Source organism: Acomys minous, assembly GCF_964271855.1.
Source record: "Acomys minous genome assembly, chromosome: 12".
Taxonomy (NCBI): domain Eukaryota; kingdom Metazoa; phylum Chordata; class Mammalia; order Rodentia; family Muridae; genus Acomys; species Acomys minous.
The window spans coordinates 45990993-46009236 of NC_140493.1; positions in this window are offsets into that span (position 1 = coordinate 45990993).

The window sequence follows — 18244 nt, forward strand, 5'->3', positions numbered from 1 at the left end:
TTCATGTATAAAGTGGCTGCTTACTAGCTGTGTATTTTAGAGAACACTACTCTATAGCTTTCGTATTTAAGAGCTATTCACACTTATCAGTTTCAGTCTTCAATTCATCTAGCACTAAGAGTATATGTTTATGATTATTATGAACATGATGTAAACATTATGAGGCTTCAGTTGTCCTGACTAGGTGTGACCTACAAGTCATTTCCCTGAGGGATTTCTCATTTCCCACATGAAGAGATCCCTGTTCTGTGGATTTCAGCTGGAGCCCAAGAGCTGTGTCTGACAAGTCACAAAGGAAGCCTCAGTATATAATATGCCAACATTGATTTGTACCAAAGACTCATATTTTTTAGTACACATCCCAGACCTTCTCTTACCTAGTCATTGCCTATCTCTTTTGTCTCAGATCATGGCATCCCGTGACAAGCTCTCCAAGGAGGTGGGGGACTAAGCACCAGTCTCTTCACTTACTCCAAATCCTAACCACCTGCCTCGATCCTTTAGAAAACCCTTTCTTCTTTTCTTCTGTTCATTCTTCAAACTTCAACAGTGTTTTCCCTTCCAGGTGGTCTTTCGGCTTTCCTTATTCAGCCACATTATTTTACAGTAACTTTCTAAGTATGCTCATGATCTCATATGAGCTGGCATGCCCTTTGAAGACAAAGTGTATGTGTCCTTCATCCCTGATCTGTACCCACTGATTCTAGAATAGGGCATGGCATAAAATGGTTCTTGGTGAACTTAATCATTGAATTAAACACATGGTTTCAGCCTTTCTCCCACTTGAAAGCATCCAAGGACCATTTTTAAGCCATAAAACATCTAAAACTTCTAGTTTAATTGATCTCTCAATTTGACCCTCACAATGATAATTTTATTTTATTTTTTTATTAATTTATTCTTGTTACATCTCAATGGTTATCCCATCCCTTGTATCCTCCCATTCTTCCCTCCCTCCCATTTTCCCCTTATTCTCCTCCCCTATGACTGTTCCTGAGGGGGATTACCTCCCCCTCTATATGATCATAGGGTATCAAGTCTCTTCTTGGTAACCTGCTGTCCTTCCTCTGAGTGCCACCACATCTCCCCCTCCAGGGGACATGGTCAAAGGTGAGGCACCAGAGTATGTGAGAAAGTCATATCCCACTCTCCACTCAATTGTGGAGACTGTTCTGACCATTGGCTAGATCTGGGTAGGGGTTTAAGGTTTACCACCTGTATTGTCCTTGGATGATGCCTTAGTTTGAGCAGGACCCCTGGGCCCAAATCTGCCTACCATATGTTCTACTTGTAGGTTTCTAGGACCCTCTGGATCCTTCTACTTTGCTATTCTCCCATGCTTCTCTCATCCAGAGTCTCAATGGGATGTCCTCCCCTCTGTCCCAGTTTCCTGGTAAGTGAAGGCTTTCATGGGACATGCCCCTTGGGCTAATATGCAGATATAAGTGAGTATATACCATTTGAGTCTTTCTGCTTCTGGGTTAACTCACTCATTATGATCATTTCTAGCTCAATCCATTTGTCCACAAATTTCGGGAATTCCTTGTTTTTAATAGCTGAGTAGTATTCCATAGTGTATATGTACCACAGTTTCTTTATCCATTCTTCTATTGAGGGACACTTAGGCTGTTTCCATGTTCTGGCTATTATGAATAAGGCTGCTATGAACATGGTTGAGCAAATGTTCTCGTTGTGTGCTGGAGCATCTTCTGGATATAGTCCAAGGAGTAGAATAGCTGGGTCTTGAGGAAGCCCTATTCCCATTTTTCTGAGATAGCACCAGATAGATTTCCAAAGTGGCTGTACTAGTTTGCATTCCCACCAGCAATGAAGGAGTGTTCCTCTCTCCCCACATCCTCGACAGCATGTGGTTTCACTTGAATTTTTTTTTTCCGAGACAGGGTCTCTCTGTGTTAGCCTTGGCTGTCCTGGACTCACTTTGTAGACCAGGCTGGCCTCGAACTCACAGCGATCTGCCCGCCTCTGCCTCCCGAGTTCACTTGAATTTTTTATCTTAGCCATTCTGATGGGTGTAAGATGGAATCTCAGAGTTGCTTTGATTTGTCAGAATTGTTCTACTGAATAGCTATTTGTTTATTATTATATCTGTCTTTCATATTAGAAACCAAGTTCTTAAAGTTCAAAGACTATGCCACTCCAACCAACAATTACATAATTAGCACATAATAGAGTATTCCACACAGCAGAGGTCAACAAAGTTTTAAAAATATGTTACAGTCCTAATTTCTGCCCAACAAACACATAATTTTGTTAGGCAGATTATTAAGCAAAATATTTATAGAAAGTGTAGGTGTATGAGGTGGTATGTTTGTGTAGGTAGTTGTAAGAATTTCTTTTAAACCTAAGAAGGGCTTCTCACGCTACAGTCTAGTACAAAAGAACTAATAAATTTGTAGGACATACGGCTTTACCATTAGGCAAATGCAGAAAAGGACCTGAGGCTCTCTTGGGTGTTTCCTCCAAAATAAGACTCATCAGCAAGAATGAAAGAGAGTTACAGGCTCCCCATAACGTGGAATTAGATGATGCAAGGATGCTACTAATCAACCCAAAAGTTAAGATAACCTTAGAAAAACATAACCCTCATCATTCTAGGCAACACTTACTGTCAAAACTGGGAAAACTGGACTGATACTTCATGCTCGGGACTCAAGATAGAGACTAAACTAAGAGGTTCCAAAGATAGTTAGATTTTACATGAAGTAGAAAGTGCGACTAAAATAGTACAAACAAGGAGAGCCACGTAAACAGCTAATGTGAGGTTCAAGTTCCAAAAGAGTCTGACAGGTTTTAGGGTAGTCAGGTGACATAGCCTAGAATAAATGACATGATTTATAAGAAAAGCTGTGCTGTCAACATTGATGAATAGTAGGAGATCATTTTCAGTTTATTCCTTTAAATCATAGTAGTCTATGTCCAGTGCCCTGAAGATAAAGGTGTGTCAATGCCTGTGCAACTACATGTGCACATATCTGTGTGCATGTCTATGCACTCACAGTATCAACTTTTCAGATCTGAACCATATTATATAAATTTTTCTCTATAAAATTATTCTTTATTGCAGGGTTCTCAGCTTATGTTGTTTCATTTCATTGATATTTTGTGTGCCTTTCATCAAAATAAAAGAAACACACACATATACAAAAAAAACAGAAAGGAGAAAAAGAAAAACTATTTCTCTTTATACCTGAGCCTAAACCTATAACACGAACTAGCTATTCCTGCTTCACCCGAGGAATATACCAAGATGTTTGGATAACGTTTACAGTTTATTAAACTATTCAAGATCCTAGACTTTCTCCAATTGTCAGGTTCTCTAGAGTACTAGAACTTATAGAGTGAGTAAATGTATGAACACAGAGGTATATGCACACACATATTATATATATATATATATATATATGTTATGGAGAGAGAGAGAAAGAGAGAGAGAAAGAGAGAGAGAGAGAGAGAGAGAGAGAGAGAGAGAGAGAGAGAGAGAGAGAGAGACTTACAGGTGGCAGTCCAGCTAATCCAGCAATGGCTACTGTGAATGAAAAGTCTAGGATGGATGTCCCACCTGATCTTCAGTATATGCTGGAATCCGAAAAGAAATAGGCTTCAATGCCAGTGAAGGAATGGATGTGTGAGTAAAGTGAGGGCAAGCAAGCAACAAGCAGAACCTTCCTTCTTCCATATCCTTACATAGGCTTCCTACAAAAGGTGTGGCTCAAATTAAAGTTGTGTGTTCTCATGACAAGAATCGAGTCAAAGACATATGTCTTCTTACCTCAAAAGTCTAGACCAGAAGTGGATTCACTAAAGGAAAAAAAATTCCTCTCAGAGGTGTGCCCTCCATTTCTGGATTACAGTTCAATGCAGGTGTAGCCAAGCTGACAATCAAGAATAATCATCACATAAATCCATATTCAAAATCGTGGGATATGATTTATCCTAAATAATAAACTCAGTAGATTAGTTGGATGACATTTGAAACATGAGGCAGTTGTTGCTGTGATCCTGATCTGATTTGATCAGGTTCTTTCACATATAGACGGTTAGTCTTCTTGGGTGTCCTTTGCTATTTCCTATATAAGTTGTAGGCATAAGCTTTTATGTTCATACCATGTTTCTCCTCTACTCTAACAAAACTTGATGACTTATAGAAAAGTGGGCCTCCAATTTTGCCTCTCCTTTGATACTATAACTTCATCAATGTTTACCCTAGCATTTACTGGGAAGAAAAGCTCAAAGGTCGATATGCCACTGACAGATTTTGACACTGGAGGGAGGAACCCAAATTTGATACTATAGAGAAGTAAAAGCAAGTGCCTTGTCAAAAAACTGGGCTATGGAGTAAAATATAGAGTAAACATAAGAAGAAAAGCAATTTAAAAGACTGAACCCCACAAATAAATATAATGAAATGTCACTTTCAAAAGAAAAAAATATACTCGAACAAACCCTCAAATTATAGCAAATTAGAATGCAAGTTACTAGTACGTAGACCTATGTCTGAAACACTGACTTAATATGAACATGTAGTCTACAATGGCCTGTGGGACGTCTTTTGGAAATGAGTTTCAGTTTAATTACTTAGCACATCTAACCTGTCATTCATCTGTATGTAGCCTTACCACTGCATGCCATTTCATCATAATCCTCAGCACCATTCTGAGCAGGCACGCATCTTACAGTAACTGGAAAAGCTAATGGTGTCTGTGTGACTCTGGAGGTGGGGGTTCTTCTATGGGAACATTTTTCTCCTAACACTCTTTCGTTTTTCTGCTCTTCTGTTCTTGTTTCTTCACAGCCTCTCTGGCTTCCTGTTTCTCCCCATCCCCTTCCACACACTGGTGTTCTGGCCTGTGGAGCAGGGTGGGGTAGCAGTTGTGGGAAACACTCACTCTCAGTTACCAGGTTTTTCTCCTTTATCAAAGGCTCTTTTTGTTTCCATTTGCTTCAACCTCTACCTTCAAATTTTCTAGTTATACTGCCAACTCTACAATCTTTTCCAGAATGATAGAATTTACTGACCCTTCTGGGTTTTTTTGCATCATATTGGTGCTTGCAAGTGGTAAGCATCTACCAAATGCCCACTTCTAGAATCATGGATAATTACTTTTAGCCATATTGTTAACTTGTTTGCATCAATTAATTGCTTCAAGTAAAGCTGAATAGAATTATTTAGTTGTCTTTAAGCAGCTCAAAACTATTTTAATGCATCATAAATAAAGGACATAGGATCAGTCTACTGACAATAAAAAACAACTCTCAATAAACTTTATAAGTACTTTTGATTCATATATGAATCATAACTATTAACATTACACAAAGAGGTGGAGACTTTTGAATCTTTCCTATTATCAGGAAGCCTTTAACAACACCCCTATAGCTGTGGATTATGATAATAGAATGTAGTTTGATAGATACACAAATATTCCTATTTAGCAAAATTTGTATCCTAGAGGATAAGGTTTGTTAAAGTAAAGTATGCATATTTATTTCTGCCTTGTACAGTAAATTTCACCAACTCTTTTGGTTTCCCTGCTACAAGCTTACAAGTGGTGGTTGAAGAAAGGCCCACTGGGAAAAGAGGATGGAGGGGGCCTATAACAGGGATGTAAATAAATAAATAAATAAATAAATAAATAAATAAATAAATAAATGCCCAGAAAAAGTGACCTTCTCAGAGGAGATGTAGGGGTAGGCTTTGAAATTTCAAAAGCCCAAGCCAGGTGCCCTTTCTCTACTCTCTGTTCTCTGTCTCTGTCTCTGTCGCTCTCTGTCTCTCTTTCTCTCTTTCTCTCTGTGTCTGTCTGTCTATCTGTCTGTCTCTCTCTCTCTCTCTCTCTCTCTCTCTCTCTCTCTCTGTGTGTGTGTGTGTGTGTGTGTGTGTGTGTGTGTGTGTGTGTGTGTATCAATCTCAGGCTCTCTCCGTATCTCCATCTTTCAGGTAATATGTAAGCTCTCAGCTACTCCTCCAGCACCATGCCTATCAACCTGCCACCATGCTCTCCACTATGAAGGTCATAAAATAATCCTCTGAAACTTTAAGCAGGCCTCCAACTAAATGCTTTCTTTTGTGAGTTGCCTTGGTCATGGTGTTTTATCATAGTAATAGGACAGTAACTAAGAAACTACAGTTATCAAAAAGAAAAGAATGTTAACAAGGTCCATATAGTTATGGAATTATAATAACAGAATGCAGTTTTGTAGATACATAGATACTGCTGTTATCATAATTTGATTCTTGAGGCTTAAAGTTTGTTTAGATGGTTTAAACATTGATGCTTGTTATGCCTTGCACAGTATATTTCATAATCACTCTTTGTTTTCCAGCTAGGAGACTAAGTGTCATCAATGCCTGAGCAATCTTTCAATATCACAGGCTAAAAAAAAGTCCCTTTATGATTTGCAATTTTCCTGTTATCATATTACATTCCTCAGAGTTTCATGAGAGTAAACTTCGCATTGGGAAATTGTCTTACAAGGAAGCTGGTACCCACATTTAAAGCTCCCCAGACAACCACAACAGCCCTTCTCTGGCTCCAAAGTTTCCTTGTGCTCTCTTGCCTTCTCCCTCCCTGAAACTCCAGTGTCCATTCAGGTCTACCATAGCTGGGTAAATACTTACATGGGTTCTTGCCACTCCTGTGCTGACAGGTCTCAACTAGTGGCTAAAATGCAGCCTGTTCCACCTATAACAACTCAGAGACAGGGACCTCACCACCTAATTAGATGCTGAGCATGTATGTTATCTTGTTTGCTCACCTAGTCAAAAGGAATGCTTCCTCAAATTAGGACAAGAATTGTTTTAGTGGAGGAAGCCCCGTTTCTTTCTTTGCTTGTCTAAATTCCTGCACATCCAAGAAGCCAGACAGCTCATCACTGCCTTGGACATCTTTCTTTTCTGCTCTTGTCTTCTTCTAACCTTCAGTTACCACATCGTGCTATAAGTGTATAGCTGTCTGTAAGGCTATGAACATCACAAATGCATTAATAGTTGGACTATACTAGAACAGTATCATAAAGAAAATTTTGATGACTGACTAACATATGTGAGAGTAAAAGGAGCAGTTAATATTGTTTATGATCCCTTTCAATTTTATACAACAAATGCTATTAAGTACTGGTACCTTGTCTAGCTCTGTATCCAAATTTGGAGAGGCAGAGAGAGATTCATTCCTATACTTTCATTAAAATTTGTTGAAATCATCACTTAGTCTATTCTTTGGCTCCCTTGACACTCTTCTTCAAAATGCCCTACTGCCCTGCTCTGACCTTGGAAGCACCACAGAGTTCCTCATCCCTAGGTTCCACTTAGGTTATTCCTTCTGTCTACTCATGTCCTATCTTTTATTTTGTTAGTGTTTAATTAGCATCCATGAACCTCTATCCCTAACAGTAAATACCTTGAGCCTTGAGGCCAAGGATAGGACAGTGTCAAATGCATGCTTGTCCTCTGTGTAAGGGCTCAGAGGTGCTTTTTTTTTTAATCAAGACTGGCACCCAGGCAAGGGGAAGTGATCACTGAGCCCTGCATGATTTGCCTGTACTTGAAGAAGCCTCATTTACTGATTTGAAGTAAGGCACACACAAAGGCAGCATTCCCTTTAACTCCTATACATTCTTGGAATTTGCTTTAACTATAACAGATAGAAGTCTGCTTAGTGGTGGTCTGCTTCTGCAACTACTCTGTGTTCTGTGAGATTGGAAACTTGATACTCTGGAGTATCAAGTAAAGTGCCTGGTTCAAAGGAAACCCTTAAAGACACTTAGCAAATCAGTGAAATGTGAAAACTGAGGAAATCTGTGACTAATTATAATACTCATTCAATGTTTGACTCACATATCTAACAACATCATTTATCCATTTATTTTCAGTTATCTGAACTACCCTGGGCCTCCATTTCCTCTGCTATAAAATGGGAACAATTATTCCTCCTCTTAATAACTCTCTAGAAATGAATGACCTAATGTAACAAAGATACTTCTCAAACTGAAAAAAAAAATCTGTAGCATAATGGATACCAAGTATTGGAAACACAAAAATGGATTCTTTTGATATCCTCCATGATAAATTTTCTAGAGTAGGAACATCTAAGTATAGTTCACCAGCCACCTTCTAAAGGGTAAAATGAACTTTTTTAGATTAATAAAGTTTACTCAATGGAATCATTCCAGAATCTTCCACATGGCAGTGCTATCAATGAGCAAATTCTCCAAGATTAATCAACCAGAAAACTCTATTGATCCTGAACTATATGATGAAACAATATCCATTGCCCAACAGCACAGTAAGAGAGAGAGAGAGAGAGAGAGAGAGAGAGAGAGAGAGAGAGAGAGAGAGAGAGACTTACAGGTGGCAGTCCAGCTAATCCAGCAAAGGCTAACTGTGAATGAAAAGCGCTATGAGTTGCTCTTTTCCTTCATGAAGCTTATGTCAACAATGAAGACTGGAATGCAATGTGACCATCTTGTATAGTACATTATATAATACAAATCCACAAGAGATGATATATGTACACACATCTACGCAACGCTATTAAGGTGACAAATCTTCTAGGGAATCTCCAAGTAACATCAGGAAAGGGTTCTCCAGAGAGATGCCCATGAGTCAAATCTTGAATAATGTTATCACAGGGGCAAAGCCAAAGAAGTGTCTAGACAAGAGCGAAATTACATGTCAGGTCAAATAGGCAGGAATGAAACAAAATTTAAATATCAGTGCCTATTGATGCTAGTAATATTTTTTGGCACATGATGTGTTCCAGATACTATCCTGTGCTTGTTCAACATTCTGAGTTAATTTTTATTTATCTGCCCATCACAATGATAAGAAAACTGAAGGCATGGATCATTGAGTCAGTCTGGTGCTGGAGTAATATTGGACATAGGCATTTGTGTTCAAAGGCATAAACACTCTATCTCTATTATATGGCTGTAGTGATTAAGAGTAGCCTGAAGTAGATGAGATAAAGATAAACAAGGAAGGAGCAAAAAGCCCACAAAGGCTCCTTTTTGGTAACCTGCTGTCCTTCCTCTGAGTGCCACCTGGTCTCCCTCTCCAGGGGACATGGTCAAATGTGAGGCACCAGAGTATGTGAGAAAGTCATATCCCACTCTCCACTCAACTGTGAAGAATGTTCTGACCATTGGCTAGATCTGGGTAGGGGTTTAAAGTTTACTGCCTGTATTGTCCTTGGCTGGTGCCTTAATTTGAGCATATACAAGGGGAGGTAATCCCCCTCAGGAACAGTCATAGGGGAGGGGAATAAGGGAAGAATGGAAGGATACAAGGGATGGGATAACCATTGAGATGTAACAAGAATAAGTTAATAAAAAAATAAACATTTTTTAAAAGGCTCCTTTTTAAGATGCATAAATATTCATGGATGCTGTTCGTCCTCACTGTGGTACTCTCTATTTCAGAAGTCCCATAGAACTCACTGTTGGTAGGTTGGGAATTTCCTTGCATAACATCTGCACATATCCCTTATATTAAGAAACTTGGATAAGCATTTTGCATCCCACATGACCTATAGAATGGTAAGATCTTTAGTACCTCCAGTTTCTAGACCTGGGGAAACTGTTTTTCCTTTCATTGTGCCAAACATCTCCAAGAAAATAATTGACAAAAAAAAGTGAGCCCTTAAGTTAGAATTAACATTAGAATCTCAGGAATTTATCATGTGTAGACCATTTTCGTATCATGACTGACTCTACTAGATATAATGCCATGAAGTCTTATTTCAGATGTACAGGATCTGAGACTTAGGGAGACTTTGTGCTGTTCTGAGATGTTATGACAAAGAAGAGGATACAACTGAAAATGTGTAGGTTCTAAATTTAATTTTCCATTTCCTCATTGCTATGTATTTTTAAATGCTTATCATAGAGGGGGGGAAGACATTTGCTAGAATGGATTCGATATTTGATATGTTTAATCTTTACTTCCGTTCTAAACACTCTATTACCATCCCCCCAAAACTAACTCATGGTAGGAATTTTATTTACTTAGGCAAAGGATCATGGAAGCAAAGGCGGATAATGTTGGTTGAGTTGCTAAGAAACCCAGAACATTTTTAAATATTCCAGGTCACTGTCCTACAGAGAAAAAGATAATATGTCATGTCTCCATAGTAACTCACTATGAACAGGATGTGAGTCAAAAATAGAAGGAACTGTAAGAATGGTAATCAGAAATACTTAAGCCTGAAGAATGCTGAGTAAGAAGCTGTTTGATAAGAATAAAATACTCACAAAGAATTAGTACACTCACCGTGCATTTGGAATTAGAGATGGGTTAACAACTCAGCCTCGTGGATGGAAGCTGCGAGACCCAGAAAGACACTAAAGACCTCTGGCCTGCCTGTTTCCTAGCTGAGAAATGCAGGTGAGAAGCATTAGCCCCTTTACCACCAAAAGATGCCGAGGCATAAGGCTGGTGCATGCATAGAATATGTTTTAAGAAACTGTTGGGACAGGAGAGATGGCTCAGTGGTTAACTGTGTGCTGTTCTTGCAGAGGACCCAGCACCCACAGAAACTCTATTTTCATGGCATTTACTGGTCTCTTCTGGCCTCTATGGGAACCTGCCTGGCATTTACTCACATAGACACATCCACATAAATGAAAAGTAAAAATAAACGAATAAAAATACGTTTATTTAAAAGAAACTATCTTTAAAATAAAGTCACCTTTAATACATCAGCGAAGATCCATTTAATTTTGGTTTTATTTTATGCTATTCAGCAGAGTAGCCTGTTTGGAAGAGGTTGTCGTTTGGATGCAGCATGAATGGTCTCACGTTAATTGACTATTTGCTGGAAAAGCAAAAGCATGAAGCTTTGAGCAGTGATTTTAGCCACTTTTGCCCTAGTTATATGTTCCTGACCAAATCAGCTGGCCCTTTGGTCCTCAGTATTATCTCTTGTAGATTAACAATAATAATATTGAACTTTCCATCGCATGAGGTCTTATTATTCTTTGAATCAGAGACACCCCTCTCGCCTGCAAAGTAGTCACATTGTGCAGGGTGAGTTGCCAGCAGGGTGAGTTCCCCAAAGCTAATCCTTTGGGGAAGGATTTTGGGTTAATTAATGGATGAATCCTTTGTCCAACCATACTCCGTGTGTGTGGTGAAACAAATGGCCCACATAATTTGGCATTTTATTTCTGAAGTCATTACAGGGCCTGGCTCCAATTTCAAGAGTATGCCCTGGCATATATACTGTACTTAACTGCCAGTGTGGATTTTCTTTCAGAAGCCAGAACAAGGTTAAACTGCCAGAATAGTAATGTGCTGACTTGGGAAGACACTGCTTACACTGGCTACAGGACAAGTTTGATTCTCAGAGCTAAAGAGTAGCCCATTGCCATCCCGTGGGCTTGAACTACACATACTAGCCATCAGTTTTATCCACGTGTATGTCCACTGTTAAATCATTTCTGATCTACCACACGTAAAGGTGGTTTTATATACGGTTATGTCTTCAGACCATGAAACAGAAAGTGATCATCACCATTGCAGATTCTTTTCAATGTCATATATAACAGTGGTCATACCACGCTCCTTCAAGGACATTGGAGACCACTTATCTACAATGTCAATATGCTTGACAGTTGACTTTTATCTTGCCTCTGATTGATGCAGTAATGTTGCACACTCTGAAAGCTCAGATTTCAGTATTGTTCTGAAAAAAAATTTAAAGATAGATTAAGACGAACAAAACAAAAATTATCACTCAAAAATTTTGGCTAGACTGTGCAACAAAGCAGTGTTAGTCACTGGAAGCCAAAATTCACGGGTGGCTTACAGGAAGCTATTGCTTTGAGTAATGTTGAAACCAATAATTGGTTCTAAATGATATTAGGGAATGGCAGATGCAAGAGAAACATTGCTCAACATGACAGGCTGCACAAAAAAAGTGGTATTAATGCACAATACTCCATTCTTGTTATAACATAAAATATGTGCCTGGAAAGCACATTTGTTAATAAAGACTATAGAGAGGAAACTTCCGAAGTTAAACATAATGTGATAGTGGTGAGAGAGTGTGAAGAGCACCCTGTGCGTTGATAGAACACTAAATAAATACAGAATAACATCTCTCTGCCCATTCTGTATCCTCTTTGCTAAAACAGTGCTTCACATATGCCTGTTACTTGTTGACATTTTTCATTTACTTATTTATGTACCTCTTTGTAGTGAAGATACTAAGTAACGGATTTCCTGAGGCATTTTCAAAGCTTCTTGATTGCAGCCTGTTTCCCTCTGCCTTCCCTCCTCTCCTACTCCCTGCTTTACATCCTACTTCTCTTCCTCACATCCAGTGTTCCACTTTAGGCTTTCTTGTCACTTGCGTTCTATTCCCTTCTCCTTCATCAAAACCCTTATATCCTCTCATGACACCAGTCTGGTTTCACAATCTTTCTCACATTTATATATAACTCTGCATGTATAGAGACATATTAGAAGCCAGGACCTGCATATGTGGGAGGACACGTGCTATCTGTCTTTCTGAGCCCAGGCTGTCTTATTTGATATAGTATTTTATATTATGTGTTAATATAATATAAACAGTTCTTTTTGATTTCTGAATATTTCATGGTTTTCTTTTTCCTTGTGGCTGAAAACTTCCACTGTATTTCTGCATCACATTTTCCTTATCTGTTCATTAACTGATGGACAACTAGGCCAATGCCATATCTTTGCTGTTGTGTGTATACAAGCAACAAAAAGATTATCTCTGTAGTGGGATACAAAGACTTTTGGACATGTGCCTACAAGTACCTGGGTCACATGGTAATTGTGCTTTCAGTTATTTTAGAAACTTCCTTTCTGATTTCCTTCCTGGCTGTATCATTTTACACTCCACCAACAAAAGAAAAGATTTTTAGAATCAAATTGTATCTAGGACACCCACCAAACTATTTGCATATGATATGACATTATTATAGTGTAATGACTGACACTGACTATGCTTTTGCCACATGAATAATAAAGACTCTACTAGCACCACTATCATTCATGCCATTAACAATGGCAGTTATTATTTTTTAACTATTAAATAATTTTATCATTATCACTGAAGCATCACATTCTCCTTCCTGACACATGTCTCCCTTCATGCCCCTGAGAAAAAGGTTCCTCCTTTTTCTTTTGGTCATTTTTCCCTATACCTAATACAAGAACATCATCCTATATCCACTTCTGTCTGTTATCCTTAAGTGTCACATTTTCTTAACATAGTGAAGATGCAATTCTTTTCAGAAATCTTGGCAGTGACCAGAAATCGGGATGAGTGAATGAATAATAAATGCATTAATTAATTTATAAATAATAAATTATGCCAGAAAAAGCAATATGAGTATAGTGATATTATCATTTATTATCAGAATAATATTTAAGAATAAGATGTGCTAACATGCTAAATTGCAAAGAGGTGCTAAAGTACATAATCCATATTTCACCTACTCTGGAATATCAGGCACCTTATATTATTATTTCTCTGAATCTTATAACTTAATCAGCATCAGAACCACCCATGCTGCAAACATATAGATTTCTGATAAACTACCCCAGTTCTTCTTGAGTCAGCATCTCCATGAAGAGGGGTGTAGAAGGAGAGGCAGAGAGAGCTAAGTATGTGATTGTGTAGAAAGCTTTCTAGGAGAGCCACTACAGCAAATAATGATCCCTTACATATATTAAAACAGCTATAAAACAAGGACCTGAATATTCTCATTACAAATAAATGATGAATTTCTGCTGTGATGGTTAGCCAATTTATTCTGAATTCATCATTGTATAATATGCATGTTCTAAATTTTCACCCTGACCTTGATATGTATGTACAATCATATATCAATAATAAAATTCATGACCCCTTCAGTTCATTTCTTCCTACTCTAGTATTTGATTCTCATTTTTACCATGAAATGTTTCATTCAGGTTTTAAATCACGTTAATTCCTGAACATTTAATTTAAAAGGAAATAAGACTCAATACCGAAAGCCTCCATGAGTAAAAAAAAAAAATGCTTTACATCTTTCTATAAATCAGCCGTCAAGAAAAAAATGTGATGGATGCTTCATGACACACATCATTCAACTCTGCACTCACGGAGTCTAGCAGTTGACGTACAGCACACACACCGTCCTTGTGTCTTCAATGATTGAGTTTCATAGTATTAGTTCTTAGTGAGCTTTAGTGAAAGGAAAAAAGTCTGGATGTTATTAGATCTTAAGTATATTGGCCAACAATCCCAAATTCCTACTTAGTATGGAGTAGAATTAGCATATTAAGGCTTTCTTCAATCTAAACTCTTCCCCATAGATCCAATATGCTGTGCTCATGAGAAGGAGGATCATAAATGAGATGACATACTATTTCTTTGTTTTTTTTCATTTAGTAAACATTTCCTGATCACCTATACATACCAAACACTAGCATACACACTGTGCACATTAACACAGCAAGGAACTGCATTCATATTTACTTGAGTTTATGATGAAGGTCCAATGCACCTAAATGGTCACAGATGTTAATATCTAATGACTAGAAAACAATGATTACCTCTACTATAAATGGCTGTCTTCTACCTGTGCTTAATGATGCTATGTTTTTAATACTCTTTGCTGCTTGGGGTTTTTTTTTTCCCTCTTCCTCTATAAAATCTATCTCAGGACAGAAGATACTAGAGGAGACAAGGACGGTCTTCCTCATTTCCAGAGTACACTTCCAACAAGCTTAAACAACACAGCACAGTTTACCTGTACAGTGTATACTATATCACTTTTTGCTTTTGATCTCTCTTATGCCTAAGAAGAGTGCATGGTCATAGATAACTAGGATATATTTAATTAATATACAAATATGCCAATAAATCTGTAATGAAACAAGAAAACAAATCTTCTTCTGTCATTACAAAGCTAGCTTATTTCCATTAACAGTTACTCTTCATCTCATTTTTATTCTTATACATTCTAGATTTTTCTAGAATTCTTCCTAACTGGTCTCAATGACGCTCTGTTCCCATTACTATTACAATAACCATCTCAATCATAACATGTGGGAAAATCACTAAGGTAGTTGTCACGACCTTTCCAGTAGAGTCTGTGTGACAAATGATGCTATACAACCCAAGGAGACGACCCCTACCCAGGGAGAGCCTCCTGGAATGGGTCTTATGTTCCTGCCAGGAGTAACTGATTGCAGCCTTCTTGTTTTGGAACATTCTGCCTTTGTTTTTACTTTCATATCAGAACTTTTCAAATATAACTGTGTTGCTAGGAGACACCCTAACTTGGGACTGCAGCCAAGGGTCATTCAGGCAACTTTACCACCAAGTTCCATTCTACTTGTTAATAAAAACATGGGTAAGAATTAATTACCAGTTAATAGTTTATAGTATGACTTACAAGTAAAGTGTTTAAGAAAGCTCCAGATACTGACAAGAAGAGCTAAGAAAAAATTGTCTTGACACATAGATGTTTGGCATAATGAGAGAACGTTGACCTTTGATAAAGAGGGCACATGTGTACTGATACCAATCTAATGACTTAAGAATGGTGATTCAAAATTGATGACAACATTATTACTTTGCATCCTGTATTTTGAATTGTATGAAAAAAATGTAACCACAAAACACTCCCTGTTTCAAAAATGTCTATAAAAATCTAGCTTGCTTGCCTGCAAAATACATTCAGACATAAACTTTCCTCTGAAATGGTCTGTTTCTCATTTCACTTATCTTTGTCCACTAAAGCTTTGAGAACTCTTGTTCCCAAGGACCTACACCCAGCTGTGATGGTCTGTGCAATACAGTCATTGGCTAAATGTGAAAAAGCTGTGCGTGTCCCACTAGTGCATTTATCTTTAGTCATATGTTATTTAAGTAATATACATCTAATTCTGAGAAGGCACAGACATATACCAGCCCCCTTTTCAATGTACAGCCCAGTTCCTGCTTCTCACACTGAAATGATTTATTCCTTATCTTCATGATGAACTTTGCCCATCAGCTCTATCCTAAACAGTAGGAAATTAAAATCTTTAATATACTGAGAAACAAATTATAGTTTAGTCAATACACAAAAAAGTCGATGTTGACCTATAAGAAAGATCCTGGCTCCTGTCTTTTAATGACATGCCACTTTGGAGGCTGAACTCTATGGCCTATGATTTGTGAGTACCATGCACTTTTGTTGAGTTTCTGTGATGAGGTCCCACAATGTCAATCTCTAATCTTCACAAAAATCTTCTAAGTATAGAAGGAATCTGGGGTTCATGTCCAAGGTCCATTTTCTGTATCATTTTTGGTAAAAACTGAAGCCAGGGCCCAACAATTTTTATACATAGTCAATATTTATGAAAAAATGCCCCATGGAAGAGAAGCAAACTCTGACACTATTAATGATACTCTACTATGGTAGCAGACTTGCACTCTAACTGTTTCCACCAAGCAGCACCTCAAAACATATGTATGCTGAGACTCACAGCCAAACATTGGGTGATGCATAGGGAGCCTTGTGAAGTGAGAGGAAGGAAAAAATGACCTAGAGGTAACAGGAGCTTCACAAGAAGACAAGCAGAATCAACTAATCAGGGCCAGGTGCCCGCTGAGACTGAAGCACCAACCAAGCACCTTGCATGGACTGGACCTAGGCCCCCTAGAAAGATGTAGCTGATGGGCCTCATGTGGGTCCCCCAGTAAGGGGAACAGGGGCTGTCTCTGACATGGACTTTCTTGCCAGATTTTCAATTACTTGGCCCTGACAAGAATACCTTGCCAAGCCATAGGGGAAGAGGATAATCTCAGTTCCTGATGAGACTTAATGAGCTGGGGTAGATGGGAAGGGAAGTTTCTCTATTCTGAGGAATGGGGAGGAGGAGAGGAAAAGAGGGGTAGGGAGGTGAGGAAGGATGGGGCTAGGATGTAAAACAAACAAGAAGGTTTAATGCTATATATTTGTTCAAACAGCAAAATGCAATTTGTGCATGTAACATATATCTGTGACATGTAAGGAAAACACGACAGAAAAAAAATATATCCAGCCTTCTCACATTTAGAGAACCTGTAATTATCAAAATGAAGAAAAGACTCAGGAAACAGGAGACTCTATAGTTTATTATTAATGGGTTAAATGACTCCAGGATTGTAACTGGGAGAAAGCGAACACTATTTACAGATGTTGAAGTAGAAAACTGCTTTGCAATTAACCTGGGCCAAGGGAGTGGTCCACTTTCTCTCCTTTCAAACTCTGATGACTGCAACAAAGAATTCAGTGGTCGTGACTACTCACTATGAGCCTGAAAAGGTCCTGAATGAAAGAAGCACTGCTTGGCATGCAGGTCTCAGTTTCGTGCTCACCATGAAATATCAGGGGTACTAGAGACAGGCACAGGATTTAGATGTTCTATGCTAGATCTGTGTTAAAAGCTTCTGTGTCTTTATTTGAGTATAGCTTTGCTGTCAAGCCTCTGTATACCCAAATTTGAAGTTTCAAATTTTATGGGCCGTTAGGACTCCTGGAGGAACATATAAAGAGGACATCTAAAGATGTTTACTGAACTGTAGTCTCATATGAAAAGCAATTAGTACTAAGAAAAGAGCTCTAAACCCAGGGAACTCTGAGTTTGAATCATGACTCCACCAATTTGCAATGTGGTATTCAGAAAACTCCACCAAAACTTTGTTTTTCAGCTTTGTAATCTGAAAATAGACTGGTGCTTAACTTGATAGGCTGTGTGAAAACAAAAGAAGGCAGGACAATGTGTTTTAGATGCTGATAAACACAAGTGTTTATCCTAAGGCTTTTGGTAACAGAAGAGGCCTTAAGTGTCAGACTAGACTAAGTATATAATAATTATATATTTGATTATTTTTGGTAGGGAGACAATATGAACTAATTCTGACGAAGTTAAAACAGGATAAATCCCCAATACTTGTGAGTACCATTGCATTTCTGTTCCTCCAGAAATGAACCCAGTCTTTTTCTTATAAAATTTTATTCATTAGCCATATGTACATGTCTTTTCTCACAGACTTACAGGTACTGGCTCTGCATCAGGTCAGCATGGCCCACAAACCCTATGTAAGTCTAAGTGGATGCAGGACCCAAGTAGACCAGTTTCATACTCAGTCTCTAGCCTTTCCTAGCTCTTCTCTTGTCTTCTCTTTAGATGCAAAGTGATGCATGACTTATGGAAACCAAATTTCCCATCAGAATCAAA